Source organism: Abramis brama (assembly GCF_963993115.1).
Source record: "Abramis brama genome assembly, chromosome: 1".
Classification (NCBI taxonomy): Eukaryota; Metazoa; Chordata; class Actinopteri; order Cypriniformes; family Leuciscidae; genus Abramis; species Abramis brama.
In genome coordinates this window covers 4,751,095-4,758,245 of record NC_139963.1, presented here as the reverse complement: position 1 = coordinate 4,758,245, position 7,151 = coordinate 4,751,095, and the positions used below count along the sequence as shown (strand labels likewise).

The 7,151-nt window shown below is 40.9% G+C and overlaps 1 pseudogene across 1 annotated transcript; it reads left to right on the top strand.

Moving 5' to 3' along the window:
* Positions 1 to 321: 321 nt before the first annotated feature.
* Positions 322 to 4,528, top strand: LOC311079442 (sterile alpha motif domain-containing protein 9-like; annotated as a pseudogene). Its single transcript has one exon. The product of its transcript is annotated as a sterile alpha motif domain-containing protein 9-like (transcript).
* The last annotated feature ends 2,623 nt before the right edge of the window (positions 4,529 to 7,151 follow it).

Below are 7,151 nucleotides of genomic sequence, written 5' to 3'. Positions count from 1 at the left end.
TGCTTCAAAATGTCTCTGTTTTAATAATGTCATTTCTATTCTTCAAGGTCTTCAATGTAAAGGTGTCTACATTTGTCCTGTGAAAGATCTTTAGAAGCCATTAAACAATGGGCAAGTATAATGTTGTTTTACAGCACTTACCAGCCATTGTTTTAAAGTAAAATATCTCACCTTGAGCTATTTTTTGGTTTGCAGAAAAGCCAGAGGATCCTCCACTGGAGAAATTGAATACTTTTCCAATTAAAAGTATTGACACAAAAGCCGGTGAAAATGGAGAGAATAACAAGGAAGAAGATTCTGTACGTGTGGAAACAACAAAGAGAGATTCAAAACTACGACCTTTTGATATGAAAGGTGCTGATTTTACATATGTTAAGAACAGTGTACTCTTACCAGAATCAGGGGTTAGTGATTTTATTATTCCATGTCATGAGTACAAGTCATTTGCCACTGCTGCAACACTGGATCATACTAGACTACAGGCCAAGTTCGCAAAGGAAGTGCTGAAGTTTGCTACTGGTTGTATGAATGTTCGTACAAATGGCACAATACATTTTGGTGTCATGGACAGTAGAGGTGACACTGGTTATATACATGGTGAAATCATTGGTGTTCCTGTCAAGGAAAAAGATGTATACTATGATTCATTAGATTACATTGAGAGGAGTTTCTCTAGCTCTGATAGTGCACTTGTACGACTATGTGTTGGTGAACCTCAGTTTGTTAAAGTAGTTTGTTCAAACAGCGATGTGGAACACTATGTTGTGGAGGTTGATATTAAGCCAGCAGTGAGCATAGTGAAAAATAAGGTGTTCTCTGTTAGGTTGCCGAATTTTAATGAGACTGCAAACAAAGTTCAGTTTGAGAAGAAAACCACTTATCGGAGAGTGGGTTCTAAAACTGAACCAGTGGCTGACCTGAATGAGTTCTACCAACAGATCAATTTTAGGGATGCTCAGAGAGAAGAGGCAGAGAAAACTGATAATTTCACAGCACCAAAACTGTGCCAGAACCTGGGAAAAAAGCTCAAAATACTCATAAGAGGTGGGAAAAAAATAATGGACAAGGAAAAATGGCAGATACTTGTCACCAATCGATTTCAGGAGAAGGATCTGCAACACATAGATTTTTTGTTGAACATGAAGATATTCTGTGTGTTTGACTTTGATCCAGATTCCAATGTGTCTGGGTTATGCCATGAATACAGTAATCACCATATAGTGAACCGCCATTTCATGGAGAAATTCAAAATTCCCAGCGGCTTGAGCATCCGAGACTTCGAGAGTCATGTGCGTTTGTTTGATCAAACCAGCTGGATATTTTGCAATGGCCAGAGCGATTATAAAGGCAATGCGCCTCCCTGTGATGAGAAGACCTGGGTCAAAACAAAAAGAACCCTTCTAAAAGATTGTGTGTCACTGATCTGCAAAGATATCTTGCCAAAAGGAACCTTTCAAGTGATCTTCCTTCTTACTTCCTCTGTTGACATACCATTCCTAAACACGTTCTTTGAGTTCTTCACTGACATGGAAGGACATGAAGACATTATCTGCCTTGCTGAATCAGAGGAGAATTTTAAGGACTGGCAGAGGTTTGCTCTAGGATTCTGTGACATGGAAACAGTAAATAGTTCAAGTGTTGTTGGGATGACAATAAGTCAGGTAAATGCAACCCTCCAACAGGTCCAACCTATCACAACACGGGCCACCAAACGATTACCGATCCATGTCAAAGGGGAGTGTTTCCTTGATACTCGAGAGGAGGAAACAAGATGTTCATTGGAGATTCTGAGTCTAAACCACTGTGAAGAAACTAGTCCCGATGTCATGGAATCTGAAAAGGAGAAGATTGAGCAGCAGTTTTACCGTGGAGGAAAAGTAACTTGGATGAATCTCTGTCTTGCAGATAAAAAAATTATTGGGGAGGTTATTCAAAGAGATGCTTACAATGAAGTCAACAGTATGGTGAAAGACTGTCTCTGTTGGAGTTTGGATCGGGAACCCATCAGCTGCATCAACATATACCATCATCCTGGCAGTGGCGGCAGTACAGTGGCAAGGCAGGTACTATGGAATAACCGAAGGGATCTAAGGTGTGCTGTTGTAAAACATTCAAAATCTGCATCGGTTGTTTCAGAAGATGCCGTTTGGCTTCGGGAACACGAAGAAAAAGATCCCCAAAAATGCCTCCCTGTTCTCCTGCTGTTTGAAGACTGTGATCAAGAGTATTTAGAAGATGTAAAGAATGAATTGGAAGTGGCTGTCAATACCAAGAAAATAGCACGTGGAACTCTCTGCTTCATTCTGCTAAGTTGTAGGCGATCGCACAATCCAGAGAAGATGTGCAAGGAATCACCTCAACAGAATGTTTCTATTACTCATAAACTTTCAGAGACTGAGAAAAAGCAGTTTTCCAAAAAACGACTAAGACTTGAAAAGCAGTTAAAGCCAGAATTCATTCTAACATTTGTCCTGATGAGTGAGGAATTCGAGAGCCACAAAATTGCTGAATATGTGAAGATGTTTGTCAAGCATTTACTGCAAGACATTGACCACAAGTCTGTGGTTACTAAGCTTGTTCTGTATGTGGCATTGCTCAACACTTATGTGCATAACTCATTCATCTCTCAGTCACATTGCGAAGCTCTCCTGGCTCTGTCCATCTGTGTGGATAGGTTTCGACGACATGCCTTTGAGTCTTCTCTTAGTGAACAAGCTAAATTGGTCTTGATACATTTGAGGGATGAAAACACCTACGTTAACTCCGTCAGAATCATTCATCCACTAGTCGCAAAGGAAATCCTTCAACAATTTCTGGGTGACAAACAACAACAAAGTGATCTTGCTTTGGATCTTCTCAACAACGATGTGCTGTTTGAGCACAGGTTTGCTAAAGATCAGTACATGAAGTTCTTGCGAGATCTGTTCATGACACGCCACAGGATCAGCAAAGGTGATAAATTTGACAGCTTTTTCTCTCCCCTAATTGAGCATGTGAGAGAGAAAGAGTGTCCAGATAAAGCCATTGAGCTTCTAAAAGCGGCTTACAAGCGTTTTAATAAGAATGCATTTTTTGCTCAGCAACTGGCTCGACTCAATTACAAACATGACAGATTTGAAGAAGCAGAAAAGTGGGCAAAAACTGCAGTAGAGAAAAGGCCAAAGAATTCCTACATTCTTGATACCAGAGGTCAGGTGTACAGGCAGTGGTTCGCAGCAAAATGTAAAGCCATGGAGCAGGGTGAAAAAACACCTGAAAACACAGTAGATGCTTTGGAAACGGCACTAAAAGCCATTGAATGTTTCCAGGAATGCAAGAATGTAGCAGTTGAGGACAATGAGATCATGAACAATGCTGGATTTGTTGGATTAGTAGAGGTAGGATGTGCATTGCTGAAGCTAATGCGCACTCTTCATGTGTTCTCAAAAAGCAATTCAGAATTAACTAGATACCTCCTTACAGATTACATTCCTGTTGAGATAGAAGAACCATGGGAACATTATCATTGGAAGCTGAAAAACCTCCAAAAAATAATGCTGGAAGCTGGATTTCTGGATTTCGGAAGACTTGAGTTACTTCCAGACTGACCTGAACACCGATGAGGAGAAGACATCTGACACTGTTGAGAGGACCATAAAGCATCCCATGCACTGGCTGGTGAATAAGTCTTTTGCTTATGGCAAATACTTCAGTGGTGCTTCTCTTATTACAGATCAAAAACAAGATAACTTAAGTCCTCTCATGAAACGCATGTTGATTTATTATTATGGTGGCGGAAACATCACAACAATTTTTTCCCTCCTAACAAACCAGAAAGATAGCAACCCTGTGAGTGTTCTGGAGCACATTATTTCACTTTACCCAAGCAATCCTATGAGGGCACAAATGCCACAAGCGGACCTTGTCAACTACATAGCATCCCACTTTGCTTTAAGTTGCCTCTCAACTCAGTCTTCTAAGCTGGCTGCATTTCAGGATCTACAAACACTGAGTCACCAATTTCCTAAAGAGAAACAGAGATGCTTGCCAAGTGCTCTTTTCTTGCTTGTCTTACTTTTCTGGCCAGAAGAGCATGACACAGAAGAGGAGAAAGAACACAAGTATGAAACTGTTCTCTCTGCTGTTGAACATCTCCAGAGAAATTATGACAAGAAACTGAAGGACATCCCTCCAAGGAAAAAGAGGATCTACACTCATTTCTTCCTGAGCAATGGAACTGGATTTAAAAAGTTTGTCCACAAGAGCAAGGTTGAAATCACAAAATTACTGTCTGTTGTGGTTCGCCTGAAAACGCCTGAAATGGTTTAGTGGAGCGGTATGGAAAATGCCAGAAATCTCTAAATTGCTGAGATGTGTCACAGGCTGGACGGATGATGAGAAGGTTTTTCTAGAGGGTCCCAAAGGAATGAAATTTCATATCCCAGCTCTCCATTCATCCTCAGTACCCTATAACAATGAGAATGTCACATTTTATCTGGGCTTCACTTTTAAAGGACCTGTTGCATACAACATTACTGTACAAAAATAGACATACGTTTGGGATAGACAAGGCAGATGGCCCAATATCTGTCTTTAGGTGCAAATTACATTTAAGTTGGAGAAGATGTTTAAGTCCTGAGTAGCTGAAAAGCCATTTTCCCTGGTATATTAACATCAGCACTGTACATTGATAGTGAGAATTAGTTTGTTATTCAATTATTCAATGTGATTGGTAACTTGATATATTTTGTGTATAATTTACTGTATTTCCCTCACAGATATCATAAATACACTGAGATTTGTATTCCAAAGTGAAACTTTAAATGCAAGATGTTGTTGATTTATTGCAATATTTTTTGTAGCTCTTTTTTAATATTGTATAGAATTGTTTCTGGGGAAATTAGAAACCTACTAATAAGGATTGAGGGCAGTTGATTTTACTATTTGTTTTCGTCTGTGCAGGTATTTGTTTAAAAAAATTGAATGTTATTTTTTAACTTTTGTTTTAAATTTAAGATCTTATTGTATCTCATGGATGATGGTGCTTTGTATAAGAATAAAGGATTTTATATTTAAAAGTTCAGGAAGTGTTGCATGCCTTAAATGTTAAAGGGATTGTGGTAGAAATGTTTTATGTAATGGCCTCACAAGTGGTCAAAAAGGTATTTTAAACATAAAATGTAAACAAAACAAAAAATAATGCAGACTAAGGATGCTCAGGTCAGAGACCATGTAGACTTACCCAAAAAGAGCTTAACACAATAGAACTACCAGACATATGATTAGATCATAACAAACAAATTACAGTGAAGAAGACTTGAGTGACATTGATTTTCACTCAGCTGTGTGATTTAAATGTACATGTATCTTTCTGTTCAGGAGACTCACTTGGTTGTTGTGACCAGTGATCTCCCAGCCGTGAATAAAATTTCATTCCTGCAAAGAGCAACTTGGGAGGTATATGCTGCGCAGCTGAGGAATAGAAGTACTAATGTTCCTACGCTCAAAAGACCACCGCAGAGACAGTGATAGTGTTGGAAGACTATAGAGAAGCCCTTCTCTAGGGTGAGGCTGTAATACTAATACTCTCAGTTAGTATTAATTATCCTGTGTCGGGCCAGCATACACCTAAAACGGACGGAGAGTATATAGATGCTAAAGATGTGTGTGCTCATGTGTGATTGAGGTAGTGATAGTAGCTTCTTATCAGGATGCCGTCACCATACTTCAGGGGAATATTGTATTATATAGTAAGCATTCAGGGAATTACCTCAAGGTACTGTAGTATATTATATTATTTTATTATATTAACAACTGGAAGTTGTTTGAATTGTCCATGTTAAAGAATTCAGATTTAGTTGGTTGTATTCTTATTGAGGATTTCCACAACAGTTTTGGTGAGCCTAGCCAGGAGGCCTAAGGATCTCCTCCCTTTATCGGTGGGAAAGGGACTTTTTTTTCCCTCTCTTATCACTGATTTAAAATCCCATTTTAAAGGAGACATTTTCCTCCCATTTCAAATTGACCAAATGTCATGAACCAGAATTGATCTTTCTCCTTTTTCTCTCTCTTACACGCTCATGCACACATTCACACACATACACACACACACACCCACTCGCTCTCTCAGCTGATCCGTATCGCAATCAGCATTCACGCTGATCTTCTCCACACCTGTTTTCTCTTTCCTCCTGATTTTGCCTGTTACTTCTAGCTACCTTTCTCCCTGTTTCAGTGACAGATTATTGTTGCTATTCTATCCTGCTGCCCGTGGCCTTCGACTACTCCTCAACCTGCCGTCCAGCAACTACTGGTCCAGAACTGAGTTTCCCTCGCTGATCGCTGCTATCCAGCCCAGGGACTCCTGCTGTTTCCGTTTCATTAAGCCAAGTCAGGAATATTTCTGTTAACCAGTTCTGCGCCTGTCTGGCGGCTGACTGCCTTTGTTCTCTTTTCATTAAAACTCTGTTTGTACCTGCATTCGCTCTTGGGTCCTCTGTTCATCCTGACAGAATAATCTTGCCATCATGGACCCAGCGAAGGAGGCACCTTTCCATTCAGCGGTCGAAGTTCAGGGAGCCATGCTGGACAGACACGAGGAGGAATTGTCTCACTTTCACTTGGATCCACCGTCCTCCCAGAAGACTCGAACCCAGGATCAATAATCCACCTTGTTATGCCGGTGAGCCCACCGAATGCCGCTCTTTGTTAACACAATGTGAAGTTGTGTTTTCTCTTCAGCCCATCACCTACGCTGAGGATCACGCCAGAGTTGCTTTTGTGGTTTGGTCGAACACGTGAGTGGGGAACGGCCATCTGGGATTCGCGGGTTGACTGCTGCCACCAATATGTACTGTTTAAGGAGGAGATGATCAGGGTGTTCGACCATTCGGTCTACTGTCACGAAGCTTCACGCCTACTTGCTGCACTGCGTCAGGGGAAGAAGTCTGTTGCTGACTTCTCCATTGAATTCCGCACTCTGGCTACTACATGCAGCTGGAATGAACCGGCTTTAGTCACACGTTTCCTCGAAGGGCTGAATGCGGATTTCAAGGATGAGATTTTCTCCCGCGAACCTCCAGCCCATCTGGATCAACTGATCGAATTGGCCATTCGCCTCGATAAACGTTTTGAACTGCGACGTTGCGCTCGGGGCATAATGACCGAGCAGC